Source organism: Cherax quadricarinatus, unplaced genomic scaffold (genome assembly GCF_038502225.1).
Source record: "Cherax quadricarinatus isolate ZL_2023a unplaced genomic scaffold, ASM3850222v1 Contig448, whole genome shotgun sequence".
Lineage (NCBI taxonomy): Eukaryota > Metazoa > Arthropoda > Malacostraca > Decapoda > Parastacidae > Cherax > Cherax quadricarinatus.
This window is the reverse complement of record NW_027195474.1, coordinates 19566-35750: the sequence shown is the minus strand read 5'-3', so window position 1 is coordinate 35750 and position 16185 is coordinate 19566. Positions and strand designations below refer to the sequence as shown.

At 40.7% G+C, this 16185-nt stretch overlaps 1 long non-coding RNA gene and 1 pseudogene across 4 annotated transcripts in view; one reads left to right on the top strand and one right to left on the bottom strand.

Annotated features, from left to right (window-relative positions):
- LOC128704527 (uncharacterized) overlaps positions 1-14097 on the bottom strand; it is a 32025-nt gene extending 17928 nt beyond the window's left edge. For 3 of the 4 annotated variants that reach the window (XR_011391185.1, XR_011391184.1, XR_011391186.1), the window contains exon 1: positions 13805-14094. This is a non-coding gene — a long non-coding RNA (uncharacterized lncRNA). Of the gene's footprint in view, positions 1-13804 lie in introns of all 4 variants that reach the window. The other variant, XR_011391187.1, reaches the window with a different exon arrangement.
- Positions 1-14759, top strand: part of LOC128704526 (uncharacterized) — a 106233-nt pseudogene extending 91474 nt beyond the window's left edge.
- The last annotated feature ends 1426 nt before the right edge of the window (positions 14760-16185 follow it).

Sequence of the window (16185 nt, the reverse complement as noted above, 5' to 3'; positions counted from 1 at the left end):
GGCGACACATCGGGTCGACTCTCAGTAAAAGGTATGGAAGGATAGCTACAAAAGCATAGAGGAAAGCCGCCATTCTTACAACTTTCAGGTGTGTCACTCTCAATGCGAACAGTCAAGACCGAGATCAAAACTGTGTGGTTAGTATAGTTCTTACGTAGGCTCCAGGTGGACGTGCATTTCTTGCAGTAAAACAGTTATAAGATTAGTAGCGAGTTCTTGTCGTTGCATGGATATAAGTTGTACGTTAGTGGCACTTCGCAATTGAAAGCTGGGGGTGGCGATAGCGATAAAGGACACCAGCCCCTTCAGTGTCACAGGTTGGGAGGAGGCAGGGGATTAGGGTTGTGCAGGTAGATGGTGTACGAGGCAATAGAAGGGCAAATTTCATAGGAGTCTATGTGCCGCAATTGGAAGTCAGGATGTTGAAGACTTTTGATGTGGGTTTCTCAGACCATAGAGCAGTGATATTGGATCTGTCGTGGGAAGGTGCCATGCATATTTACCCCGGCTATTCAAACTTGAATGTTCAGATGCTCAGGGGGAAGGGGGGGGGAAGGAAATGGGTTTTGAGGATTGGTGTAATGGGTTTTGGGGACCTACAGATCAGGCTATGAAGCTTGTAGAATGGTGGGAGTTTCAGGAAAAACCTAGGATCACGATTTTTTATAGGGTCATGGGACGTGAGGAAGCAAGATAGATATATGGTTTGCATAATTATTTGGAGGGACAATTGCAAGCATATTACACGGGGTGAAAGATATAGCACTGCTTTGAGATAGGATTGAGGAGATTCATAATGAAATTTTGATATGGTACGTTTTCATTCAGGGTTGGAAGATGTGTTGTGGGAAGGATAAACAATTTGGGTACGTGTTGCATAAGTTTAGGGAGAATAGGAGAGTGACCATGTTATTGCAGTTAGAGACTAGTGCAAGGATGGGGAATTACCGGGAAAGTGCAGTCCTCATCTTCACCAAGAGTATGAGCATTTATGTAGATGAATGGTTCACAAGAAAATGGAGAAAGAGTGAGAAGCAGGGCACCTAGCACGCCTCTTTCAGTAGGGGGGTTCAATGCTATAGGCGAAAAGTATACGGTGGGGTTGGAGGCTGATATTAGCGAGGCTGAGGTGGCAGACGCGGTCTTCAGCATACACACAGGCAAGGCGCCAGGCATTGACGGTTTGCCTATTGATTTTTATAGTTCTCATTGGGGGTTCATGAGGCATTGTTTGGTTGGGGTTTTGAAAAATATGCTAGATGAGAAAGTTAAAATGTACAGGCATAGTAGTATTAGTACCAAAGAAGGAAGGAGCACGGGCACTGAGTGCTTTCCAAGCAATATCCTTAATGTGCACAGACTATAAGGTGTTCCCAAAGATTCTAGTAAATATAATGAAGGCAGTTCTCGGATTGCTTTTACACGGAGGTCAGTTTGGGATTCAAGGGAGGAGTATGCACGATGGGCACAGACAAATAAGGGATTTCTTACAGGGCTGTGGATGGGGGGGAGGGTTTACAGGTGAATTGGGATAATGCATATAATTGTGTGGACGGTGTTTCTGCGCAAGTGTGATTTGGGTTTTGATACCAAGGTGGTAGGATGGGTGGATGCATTGTATGCGGGGGCAATGATGCATATGCAGGTGAACGGTAGGTTGGGTTCTCAGATTCATATGGAGAAAGGTTTGCATCAGGGTTGCCCACTTTAACAGCTATTATTTGCTTGTGTAGAGAAAGAATTTTATAAGTTTGTAGGCCGAGAGTTGTGTGGAGAGGGAATTGAGGGGAATGACAGTGGGGTTATGGGTTATGTTGATGATACAACGATCTTACTTAGTGGAAGGGAGGACTTTTCAAGGGTGGGTAGAGTCTTCGAGAAGTTTGGGGCAATAACAGAAATAAGAGTAAACAAAAGCAATTCAATGTTGTTAGAGGAGGGCACCTGGGTAGGAAGGAGATTGGGTCAGATGTTTGGATAGAATGTCGTGAAATAGATTAAGATTTGTGGGACTTGGTACACAGAAGACATACAACAATAAAAAGATTAATTCACAAGCAGTTAGGGACAGGGCAGTGAGCAGGCTACGTGAGCTTCAGGCCAGACACGTTACATTGCACTAAAGGGCTGTGATTGTGAATTCATTGGCATACAGTAAAGTTTGGGGAGCAGTACCAATATATCCCTTGAGGAAAATTGTGATTTAACAGATATCTAGAGTAGGCCATTAAGGTATATATGGGGTTATAGGAGGGCACAAGTTGATGTGACTAGTAATGACTAGGGGATTAGGGTTTATTGGCATTAGCCTAGGTGAGGGACAATATACCAGTGAGATATTTCACTGAGGGGGTAGACAGGAGGTGGCGGTGTGAAAGTGATGAGGGACTTTCTATTGTTGGTGAAGTGGAAGGACCTGGAGTGAGGATATGTTGAGGTACATGTTAATAGTTCGACATGTGCTATTTATAATAGGAGGCTGGTGCGAGGGAGTATCCCCGGGAGACGCTGCAGGGGTGGTTGTCTTCCCATGCGATTAGAGGGGTACATGGAGGAATTCTGAAACTAAGAATGCCTGAAAGGGCAAGACAAGTGGTCTACAGATTCCTCATGAGAACATTGGAGTCAAAAGAGGTGTTGAGGCACATGGGATATGCCAGTGGATGGCTCATGTGTGACAGGTGACATGGAAAAGCTTTCCATGTAGTATTTGTCCTTTTTGGGAAAATGTAAGGTGTCGTTGAGGGGGCATTTTGGATTATTGGGAGAGGGAAGGGTGGTAGTCCTTAGGGCTTTACTTAGACGCGGGAGGAGTGTCTCAATAAGGTACAAAGAGTTAAGGTATATAATGGTTAATTTTTTGTATGTTTCTGGGAATGAGGGAGTGTGGGGGTACATCAGGACTGCTGGGCCTTAGAAGGGGATTTTATACGCCGTAAACGAGAAATAGCACCTTATATGTGGGGGCCAGTGGGCTAATTCTTTTCCGGAGTTATCAGACAATTGTGCCACAAATTGCTGGCAGTTGGTGCCAGGGAAAGATAGCAAGGAGTTGGTTTCCATAGGCAAGTGATGAGCACTTGCAGATGATTGTAGTAAGGGAGGTGATGGTAGCTGATCCAGTCGTGTATGCGACATAATATGATGTAAGGCCTGTCTGTGTGTGTGTGTGTGTGTGTGTGTGTGTGTAGTAAAGGTTCAAAGGAGAAAACTAAAAATATTTAGGAAATGAGCTAAGAATTATTTCTGTTGTAAAAGATGCAGGGTTTCTTTTGGTTACCCCCGACACTAATGTTTTGATTCTTATTCTATTTAACTACTATAGTACGGGCGAGGTGTATACGTGCACAAAACTCGTGTATTTCCTATATTATGTCAACTTTGTCAATGTTAAATATTCTGTGTAAGAGGGCATTGTACATTAACCTATTCAGTATTCCTTCTCGTTTGGAAGTTAATGAGGTAAGAACGTATATACATACACGGATGAAGTGTATATTTCACCTGTTCATACTCTGTGCCTTGTGGGAGATGGGACGATGCACACATCTTAGAAATTTTTTTCTTATCATTTATCATTTATTATACAGTATGTAAAGTTCTATATGATGTGTATTTCGGTTATATGAGACGTGGGGAGTACGATTTAGTCTCCCCGAAAACACTGTCAGGGGGTTTAAGTTTCCGAGAATCGATGTACTTAACATGTTACTATACAAAATAATTTGAGAAATGATTTGGTGTATAATGTTTTGTATATAAAGTTTTCATACAAAATATGCACAAGTGTAATAGGTTTTGTAGCTTTTTTTTTGTGGTTAAGGAATGCTCATGTGTAGGTTCTTCCGTTTCATTCATAGTTAAGCTTGTTTTTTCTGAGTCGAGACTTTTTTTTTTCGGGAGGGGGGGGGGTTAAGTTTTATGTATAACATGTAGATTGTATACCGTGTCCTTAAATAAAAATAAAAAACACACATTAATACAACACGCCCATTTCAACCTCAAACACAAACGCCTTTGCAATGCGACATACACCGTTATAAACTATTCCACACTTATACCAACGTTGCTGCCGTATCCATCTGTCTCACATTACTTTATTTCTTCTTACACATGATATAACATTATATCAAACAAACACATATTCGGCTTGGCTACACTTTCTCAATTGTCCTAACAAATTCAGTCATTTTCCATGTCATTTATAGGCACTAAAACTTTGATAGACAAAAGTCAAGTAATCTCTTATGCGACGAATTTCAGAAGTCTTCTACATATCAAAATCATTACAATGCAATATTTCAACTTTATATAAATTCACTACCATTATCACACGATAAAATAAAATCAATTAACTAACTTACTTTATTGATTTATACTCTTCATGGTTGTTTTTTCAAAAATTCGAAAATAAATCAATAATTCATATTCTTAACCTTACTGAATCATGACCTTGGCCAAAATGATCCAAAACAACTACAATCAAATCTCCTTCGATCAAACATTTTCCACTTCATCCACTTCATATGACTCGAAAATTAACATGTCCTGACTACGGCTCAAATACATAGATACGTCATCTCGCTTGCCAATATCAACTTTTTCAAAGAATACTTCTACCTGCATAGACAACTTTTATTCACACTTCGAAAATTAAATAAAATTATTATTCCCAAATGAATCGACAATAAATTAAAACTTCATGGGTGAAAACGAGCACAGGCATATATATACACACATCAAAAAAGGAAATCGACACAAATTAACGTATTCAACATATAAACAAATTACTAAAACAAAAAAGGGACTATCAATCAGGCTAAAGTCACAAGATATTCAAACAAATACTAACCAAAAATATTTCTTTCACATATACAAAACATTACCGACAAGATACAAAGACCCAATTAATAATAAAACTCAACTCTGCTCACATCACTCGCACTGACAAGAACACAAATTTCTCAATACCTACTTCCTCAATTTTCACCCACGAAATTAACACCCATATTCGTCAAATAACATGTATAATACGACGATAAATTATATAACATTACGATAACAACAAACATGGTAATCACATAAATACACAAAATATAACAAATAAATCCACATACCCTTAAATATTAATTTGCAATGTTCTTCAATATATATATATATATATATATATATATATATATATATATATATATATATATATATATATATATATATATATATATATAAAATTAGCATACCTTTACCTATTCTTCAACATATCACTAAAAACTGTCAAACTTCCTGACAAGTCGAAGATGACAAATGTAATACCTACTTACAATGCACGTGACAAGTTATTACCTTCTCAAATTAATAAATCTGACCTCCACGACAACATTTATAAAATCAGTCAATAATGTAAGCATAACAGTATGCATATTAAACTATTGCAAACATTCTTCCTCAAAGATATCATATCCTAATATTAAATTATAATTGGATGGTTATTTGTCAGTGTTCAATAAACATTACTATAACCACGTCTAATGTGATCCGAGTTATATAGACGGGGAACGAGTAGTGCGTACTTCACCGGCATAAAAATATGCTTAATTAATGTGTATATTGCACATGTAAATGCGACGAGGCTTAATAAATTTATTTAGACCCTATTTTTATAATCTTATTTAACTTAATGAGCATGTATCACATTGATAACTCCTCTCAATACAAATTTTCAACAATCATATGATATTACGTATCAACTTTCGTACATATGACAACATGCGAGGACGTGACTATCTTACGTAATGATCTCATAGATAACGGCATCTATAATTATATAAACGGTTTTTACTTATAGTCATAATAACTTCAAAATTTTTTCTTTTTTTCTAAATATCAGTGGTCATGTTGACATAATCTATGCATCTTATAATAAAGAGGAAATTTCTTTATTATCAACAAGATACTACTACTATATTCCAAATTTAAATTTTGGTTATTCGTTCTAGCGTTCAATCAACAATGGTATCTACGGTCAAAGAGAAGGAGGAGGGGGGGGGGTGTACTGCTCAAACATATTTTATTACATGTACTTAAAGTCTATATCGCTGATTGATATAAAGTCGTAAATGAAATTTGTTTTTAATTACTATTGGTCTATAATTACAAGCCAAAGACCTCTCACCTGCCTTATAAATACCTATTATATTTGCCATTTTCAACTTATCAAGCACTATGCCAATTTGTAACGATATGTTAAAAATATTAGCCAAGTGCAGGCAAAGTTCCTCTTTATATTTCTTTAACACCTTTGCAAACAGTTAATCAGGACCTGGCGATTTCTTAAGTTATACCTTCTCCAGTTGTCTGAGGACCACATCACTAGTTATAGTAATCGTACATACTTTATTATCCTAGTCTACATAATCTATTATTTCAGGAATTTCACTAATATTTTCCTGGGTGAAAACTCACAGAAAGTAGGCATTTACAACTTCACACACATCCTTATCACTCACTCATCTGACCAGTTACTCTCAAATGAGCCAATCTTGTCCCTAATCTTACTTCTATATACCTGAAACAATAACACTTTTCGGTTAGTCTTTGAATCCCTTGCCACCTTAACCTAACAATCCCTTTTTACTTTTCTTAGTACTTTCTCGATTCCTCTTTAATTGAATATATTCATTTCTAAAACGCCCATCCCCTCATTTCATACGACTATATATGCCTCTCTTCACCAATGACATGTTTTAATCTATTCTTTATCCATTTACCATCATTTTCTTGCATTAATTTCCCTACTCTAAACAAAACTTGTCTGAGCACCTACAACTTTTCTGACAAATGGTCATATTGATAGCAAACAACACTTACCTGACCCCATAATCAGCACATTAAAAATTTATCACACCAACGTCATTTTTCAGTCTCATCAAGTCGGCCAAGCGAAAATGTAAGATACACATATTTTATTGCAATTACTTATTTGTGTAATTCCATAATATATTCAAACAAAGTCATTTGTCATCACCATTAGCTGCCTGACTGCGGTGGAGTGCGGTTGTGCACAGCACCCCTCTGCTGTTCTGTCAGGAGAGCTCTCATAGCAACAATATGGCGCTGAGTATCCGACGTAGGGTGAACACTGTCGGCGTGGAGCTGCTTCGTGGGGCGATTTCCCCCTCTACGGCGCAGGTGTTACTTCCGGCAATCATCAGAGAAACGTACGGAGTGCAGGATGATGAGGTTTATGGTGTAGCCCTGAATGGGGCCTATCGTCTATTCGTCAAGTTAAATTCGACGGCTGTGTACGAGTCGTTAGTGACGAAATTTGAGCATGTGAGTATTGATGTAACTCCAGCTGTCAAAGTGCGACTCATAGACGTTTCTCGCCACTATACGTGGGTGAAGTTGCGCAATGTCCCCTTCGAGGCTGACGAGGAGGACTTACGGAAGGTGTTTGCAGCTTATGGTACCGTGCATCTGGCAACCCAAGGCAAGTGGGCGGCAGGTGCGTACGTGGGACGTCCGGAGGGTACATTCTCCCTCAAAATGACACTGAGGCACCCGATCCCGTCATACGTCGTGATGCCGGAGTTTAGGACCCAAATTCTAGTGGCGTATGCTGGGCAGCGTCGGACATGCAGGTTGTGTGGAGAGTATGACCATATGGCGGCGACGTGTGGGAGGCAGTGGAGGGCGCCGGCGCAAACAGGTGGTGCACCAGTTACAGGTGTGGTTGTCGTAGAGGAGAATTCCAAAGGAAACCGAGGTGATGGCCGTCTGTGGAGTGAAATTGTAGAAGAGTCTCTTGTGGTGCATGAGGGGCGGGGCACGAGTTGTGTGGAGCCGATAATGGCCACTTTGCCGGTGACGGGGGAGGAAGTGCTCATTCAGCAGGATGTGCAAGAGCTGGAGGAGGAGCTCGACGAGGTATTGAAAACTTTACCTTCTTCGGGCGAGGATAATGGCTTGGTCCGTGAAATGGTGCCTGAGTTGAAAGGAGAGTGTGGCGGGACAGGCACGGGAAGGAAGGAGGACAACTGCAGGCAGAGAGAGGAGTCACCGAGCTCTGTGCGACAGGTCACAGTAGAGGTTGATGTTCACTGTGAGGAATCTTCGGTAGACAGTATGGCGGTAGAGAGTGTTACGAGGAAGAGGGCGGCTGCGTCAGACTCAGATGATGTCCTGACGCCCGCGCAGAGGTCTGGGAGGAAGGATGTATATTCTCGTGACAGCCAGGATAAGAGGCATCGAAGAGGGGGGGGGGTGGATGGTGACAAACCACATGTTGACCCTGGGGCAAGAGGCCCTGGGAAGGGTGAGAGGAGAAAGGGTTGGAAGCTTTAGAAAGGCCTTAAGTGCATGACTGTGAATGTGAATGGACTGTGTACTGGTGTGAAGAGGGAATGCTTTCGTATGCTCTTACGTCGATACAGAGTGGACGTAGTCTTTCTACAGGAGCATAATTTCAGGGAGGGTAGAGTGCTCGAGGTGGACGGGTATACGGTGTTGACTCTGCCATCGGCACGTTTGAAAGGTGGTGTGGGTTTATTGATAAAGGAGGCGAGCCCGTTTGTGTTGCAAAGACGTGAAGGGGGTGGGGGGGGGGGGAGGGTGTTGCGTGTGGATGGGTGGTGGATGGGGCAGAGGGTAACCTTTGTAAGTGTGTATGCACCAGCTGAAAATGATATGAAAGTCAAGAGGGATTTTGTGTGTGATGATCTAGTTTTTGCTTTCCGTGGTTTACCTGAAGTGGCCATCGTAGGTGGGGACTGGAATTGTGTGATCAGGAGAGCGGATGTGGAACCACGAGGGGCGGGGCATATGTTGACAGCATTACGCAATCTTTTGGTGGACGTTCAGTTGAGGGATGTGGTAGGTGGGGGAGCGTGGGAGGTGGAGCATACTTTCGTGAGGCGAGGTTACGCAGCTAGGTTAGACAGGTTGTATATATCTCATAAGGTATTGTCAACGTCTGTCCGGACTATTGAACTAGCTTTTTCAGATCATAGGGCGGTTGTCGCAGAAGTAGAGTGGGATTCTCTAGCTTGTATCTCTAGGGGATATTGGAAATTAAATACGAGTCTGTTGGAAGATGAGGAGGGGTTGGGGGGTTTTACGGAGCTGTGGGAGAGATTAACTGAGGAGGTACAAGGTGTGGAGGACGTGGTGACGTGGTGGGATGGTGTGGCTAAGGACCGGATTCGGCATTATTATGTGAGGGAGGGGAAAAGGATTAATTCTTTAAAATTTGGGTTGATTAATTATTTGGAGGACAGGTTACGGGGTTGTTATGTAAAAGGGACAGTAGAGGGTGTCTATCCGATGGACGACATTATGATACTTAAAGAGCGGTTGCGAGAAATTCAGGACGAGCGGTTCCAAGCGGTGAGAGTAATGGCGGGGGTGGAAGAGGTGTTATGGGGTGATAGGCCGTCTTCGTGTGTGTTGCGCAGACAAAAACAACGTCGGCAGGCAACAACTATTCCATGTTTGGAGGTTCTTGAGTCGGTGGGAGGGTATAGGGCGGGTCAGGTTATCCACACTACGGATGGGATGGGGTTGTTTGCGGATCAGTGGTACGAAAAGTATTGGCGGGAGGAAAGGGTAGGATTAGGGGATTTAGAGAGGGTGTGTGGAAGTGTGCCATGTAGGTTAGGACACAGTGATAGGGAAGCTTTGGGGGGGGACATAACTGAGGGGGAAATATGGAGAGCTTTGAGTGCCATGCAAAAGGGCAAAGCACCGGGCATCGATGGACTGCTGGCGGAGTTTTATCAACAGCATTGGGAGTTAATGAAAGGGTTTTTGGTGAGGTTACTGAACTTGATGAAGGTAAGGTGAAGGTTGGGTGACAGACAGGCAACAGCTGTAGTTGTTTTGGTACCGAAGGGTAAGGAACAGCGTTCGCTCAGGGACTATAGAACAATATCGTTGTTATGCGCGGATTATAAGTTATTTGCAAAAATTTTAGGAAATAGGATCAAGTGTGTTGTAGGGAGGGTTGTATCGGAAACCCAGTTTGGGTTGCCAGGTAGGTCTATGGGGGTGGGACATGGTCTTTTAAGGGATTTCGTGGAAGAAAAAGGGGGGGGACGGGGGGGGGGGTTTGGTTGCACTAGACTGGCAAGGAGCTTATGATAGGGTGGAGCGAGAGGCGTTGAAAGCTATCCTCAGGAAACAGGGCTATGGGGAAGAAATAGTGGGATGGGTAGAGGCGTTATATAGAGGGGCAATGGTGAGAGTACAGATTAATGGGAGATTAGGGGGGAGGATTGTAATGGGCAGAGGTCTTAGACAGGGGTGTCCTATGTCACAGCTTTTATTTGCGTGCATACAGGACCCCTTTTATAGAATGGTGGAGCGCCATATGGGCGTTAGTGAAGGGGTTGGGGGGGGTACTGAGGGCGTTTGGCCTGTTCTCATAGGGTATGTGGATGATACCACTGTATTGGTTAGAGAGGGGATGTCCATAAACGCCTTAGATGGAGTGGTCGACACGTTTGCATGTGCGACTGGTATGAGGGTAAATTCGGAGAAGTCCATGGTTATGGGGTTAGGAACTTGGGGGGAGAGGGTTGAGTGGGGTAGTGCAGTCGTAAAGAAGCGGGTGATGTCATTAAAAATTTGTGGTCTAATCTATGCTGATGATCTTGAGGTTGCACGTGTTAATAATTCGGTCAGGTTGGTAGAAAAGATACTGGGTCGATTGGGAGCATTGCGGCCTTATCATTTGACCCTTGTGCAGCGTGCCATTGTAATTAACGTTTTATTGTATAGCAAGGTTTGGCATGTGGCTGCCGTGTTCCCTTTAACGGGGACGGCAATTGCAACTATACTTAGAGGGGTTTTTAAATTTTTGTGGGGTTCAGGTTGTGACTGGCTTAGAAGGGATGTAGTAATGTTACCTGTGCGTCAGGGGGGGTTGGGTTTAATGAACTTAAAGAGGAGGGTTAAATGTATCTTCATTAAAAGGGAGGTGATGAGGGAGGGTGTGAGTGGGGGGGGGGTTGGTTAAGGTACACAATAAATTGAAACGCATGTTTTCTGGGACGGAGTTGAGGGAGTGTGAAACTATTTTGAGGGCAGTGGTGATGGTAAGGGATCTGGGTAAGGTAAAAATAAGTAGGCTGTGTAGGATGTCGGCGGAAAGGGTTGTGGCTCCGGTGGAGGGGATTTTCCCCATGTATGACTGGGGATGTATATGGAGAAGGTTTGGTAGGTTAAGGTTACAACCCCGTGGACGTGACGTGATGTATCGGTTTTTGCATGGGATTTTACCATCGGGAGTGGTCTTACGAGCTAGACGGGTGGTTGAGGGGGGGGGGGTATGTGGAATATGTGGCGGGGAGGATTCTGCATTCCATGTAGTATATTTTTGTGAGGGGTTGGGGAGCGTCAGGGGTTGGTTGAGCAGGGTGTTGCATAAGATAAGTGGTCAATACCTCTCTGTTCTGCGGGCATTGAGTCTTGATGTGGGGGGTATGGATGATAGTATTATTAGGGCTGTGGGGTACATTATGGTGGATTATGTCTACATTATGTGGGGAATGAGGGGGAAAGAGGTAAGTGAGGTGAAGAGGAGGGTATTGGCTGTTACGTTTTATAAAACGTTGTGCCGTAATAGAGAACTTTATGGGAGGAGGTGGGAGCGGGATTTCTCTGAGGGATATCGAGACCTTACATTAGAGGTTTTATTAAATTTGTAAATTAGGTGGGTGGGGCAGGGTAGGGATGGTACAATGTGTTATGTTGATGGGCTGTCAGGGGTGAAAACGGGGTCGCCTCCTGGTATGAGAGGGTGAATGTGTATGAACTTGGGCGTATGTTGTGTATTCATGGTTTGTGACGAGTATACTCTATATATGTGTTTGATTTTGCAGTGGGACATTGTTCTATGTATGTTATTCATATGCATGTTTAGATGCTTGTAGAGGGGTCAGTGTGTTGGATCCTTGTTTATTAATATATTCTGTGTTTGATGAACATATTGTTTTTACCTTATTCTCAATACATTACGTTAATTGTATTTAACGTATAAGGTGTCCTACTTTATAATTTACAAAGTGACAATATATGCATATTATGGTGTGTTTTGTTAATCATATAACAATGCAATTGGAATTAGTCGTTTATTGGTTATCATAGGTGTAGGGGTTTTCATGTATGGGTGAGGAGGGATATTTGTGTTATCTCAAGTTCATGTTTGTGTGGTTGTTAATGATTTATTCTGCGTAAGACCTGTTTTTGTCTTTATCTATCTCTTGTATTGTATTGTTCTAAATAAAATATAAAAAAAAAAAATAATCACTCACTCATCTGACCAGTTACTCTCAAATGAGCCAATCTTGTCCCTAATCTTACTTCTATATACCTGAAACAATAACACTTTTCGGTTAGTCTTTGAATCCCTTGCCACCTTAACCTAACAATCCCTTTTTACTTTTCTTAGTACTTTCTCGATTCCTCTTTAATTGAATATATTCATTTCTAAAACGCCCATCCCCTCATTTCATACGACTATATATGCCTCTCTTCACCAATGACATGTTTTAATCTATTCTTTATCCATTTACCATCATTTTCTTGCATTAATTTCCCTACTCTAAACAAAACTTGTCTGAGCACCTACAACTTTTCTGACAAATGGTCATATTGATAGCAAACAACACTTACCTGACCCCATAATCAGCACATTAAAAATTTATCACACCAACGTCATTTTTCAGTCTCATCAAGTCGGCCAAGCGAAAATGTAAGATACACATATTTTATTGCAATTACTTATTTGTGTAATTCCATAATATATTCAAACAAAGTCATTTGTCATCACTTTCCCCAAACTCATCATCAACCTCAACATTATTAATTAATCTTTCTTGTTAAAAACAAAAACACATTCTTTCCTCTAATTGGTTCTTTCACAACATGTTCTAAAAAGTAATCCTGAACTACGTCAAAAAAAAAATCACTAGATTCAACATTTCCTCTCATCTTGTTCCAATTAATTTGGAACAAGTTAAAATCTCCCATTATCAAAACATTTTCATATCTACATGCCTTATCAATTTCCTCCCATAATACCTTACTGTACTCCCTATTAATGTTTGGGGGAGCTTATAAATCACACCCAAAATTAATAATTTATCACGTCCCTCGAAAAATAAACATTCTGTGTTCCATCTTTCTAATCTTTTATCATGTCTAAGAATTTAAATTCTCTGACATATATCGCCACTCCACCACTATTCCTCTTGACCCTATCACTCTCAAATACTTTATAACTATGTTGTATTTACAAGGCATTTCTCTGTCTTTCAACTTGAACCACGTCTCTCTTATACCAATAATATCTATTGCCTACACTTTTAAGTAATCTTACCTAATCCATCTAGTTCCTTACACTCCTATTTGTATAGTAAACCTTAAATAAGCTAGTCACTCGTTGCCCTCTATCTCTCTCATCAATTCACTTACCATTACTAGCAACTTCATTTTCAATATTGTCTTTTAAATATATCCCTGAGGTATCCCGGTAATAACCGCTCTTTTTAACCCTAATGCTGCACCCTCACTGATAGTTTCCCACAAACACCTACAACTCTATAATCGTTCAATTTTAATTCCTTTCATTTAAATATTCATTTATTTTAAATATCCTACTACTCCTAAACACAACTACCTCAAATTCCTCCCATCGAAACCGCTCCATTAATTCAAACAATTTACTCACCAAACTCCTACACTCGACAAAAACATCAAAACCCTGCTCTTATACCTACAACTAATTTAACAAACCATATTTACATACCGATAAATAAAATATTCTTTGGTGAAAACTCCACAAACAAATAACTTATTCACCGTGCAAACACTATTCTTTAACTGAATCTAACTCACCTTCACCTTCCACATTACACCTCTCACTAATGCCATTAATTATCCTTCATCATATTAATGCGCTACACTGCACGTTACCTTGTTACCTGAACTAACTCGTGTTATCACCACCAGAGCTCAAATCAAACGTGTAATGGCCAACAACCAACTCATTGACGCTCACTTCAAGAATTCTAGTGCTACACACAAGTGGTCCCGGCGGCTCCTTCCACCCTCCGCTCAAATAAAAACAAAAACAACTAATACTGCTACTCCACTCCATACACCACCTCGCAAGATAACTTGAGGTCCAGGCGGTTAACATCACATTAGTTGTAGTAAAAATCTCTCGCTACAACCATAAAGGAACCTCTTGCCACCACGGCCTCGCAACACCACTATTATTACCTTCTCATTAGTCTGCCTCAAGACATTATTTTAGTCGCTAATCTGCTATTAGAAAATATTACCACGTAAGTGTGTGTGTATATTTGCATTTCAACTTGTGTACTCGTATATATCAATGTTTCTACCCATGTATGTATACTGTGTATATACTCGCCTATTGGTGTCTGTGTACACGCCTATTTGTGACAGCCAACAAGTAAAATTTACAAAAATTGTGACAAAGCGTCGATATGTAAGTAACTCTTTACTCTATAATGTATTCAATAGTCATTAATTTTCAAAAGTTCAACACCCAGTCCCTAGACCTATTATCTAATTACGTCTGTAGTAATCTTTTTGACTATAACCCACAAACTCTTCAAAATTTGTCATCCAATGACTTCATACATTTGTTCAACTTTCTATACAAATGCTCCTATATACCATAATATATAACTATTTGTATATGCACCAATAAACTTACGCATAATCCTGTTTAAGGTTGTTTCTGTGACATTCAAAAATATTTAAAAATTAGTCTAATATTTTTAAACAAGTATGCAAACGTCTAAAAGGCCCATCTGTACTTGAATGAGTAATACATGTGTATATAAAAAACGCTACACAGAAACAGCACTAGTTGCTGTTGCTGCTTGTTTCCAGACATTTCTAATTGTAATAATACGCATTTTAAGCCAGTAAGTTAAAACTTTCACCACTACTGTCACAAACCCTAAAAAATAAATATAAAATCACTACAATACATATTTGGTAAATTCCATCCCTGTTACACTTATCAGTTTACCACTTTCCATTATATCAATTTAATCTACCACGTCTTCAAATGCATATTACAACTGATGATTCAATAAAACTATATACATATACTCTTTGAAACGCTACCATAATACATTACGCCCTTGGACTGTCAATTACTTAACTTCAAAAAACTTCCCTCCCCTCAAGGAAGGTTCCTTGATGTTGGTGAGGGGTTCTTGATTTAAAGAATTAGATCTGTGCTCCAGTTCCCCGAATTAAGCCTGAATGCCTTCCACATCCCCCCCCCCCAGGCGCTGTATAATCTTCCGGGTTTAGCGCTTCCCCCTTGATTATAATAATGTATAATCCTCCGGGTTTAGAGCTTCCCCCTTGATTATTATAATAATATAATACACCCTTATATATATATACATACATATATGCATACATATATACACACTTACCTTCGCTATAGTGTCCACACAATATCCTTATCTGTTATAAAAAAATACTTCGCGTGTGTCCACACAACTTGCACTGTCCCACACCAGTAGCAACCGGTGAAGAGGCGGGGCCAGGAGTTAAGACTCGACCCCTGCAACCACAAATAGCTAAATAGGTGAGTACTAATGAACACCATTCTTGGCGCCAGCCGACAACGTCCAGCCCCTGCCACCACCAAACTCCCTAACCAATCAGTTAATTAGTCACTCGGCAAAGTAAATTAATCTGTTCCATCAATAAAATGATAATCATTTCCATCAAACCAACGTCCACGTTCCCAACAGCAAACTTTCCTTGTAAACACGAAGAGTTACCAGAAAATTAAAACCGTCAATTCATGATAAACTCGCATTATATATGACGGCTTAACTCTCGGTGACATGTGCACAACACACGTTTTAAAATGCACTGAATAAGGCCATCAGACTCGGTGAAATTTGGTAAACAATGAGGTTACTTCACCAGCCTTGACAAACTAAATTGACGTCACACTGGGTATTGCTGTGTGCCTCCCTGCCAGCAACAAGTCAACCACTTGCCCAATTCTCTTCTGCTTCCCTATTATAATAAAGAAGCGCTAAACCACAAGGGCTATACAGCGCAGCAATGAAGCTGAGATACATGGCAAAAAAGAGTAGGATTCTGATTTCATAACAGTTATCT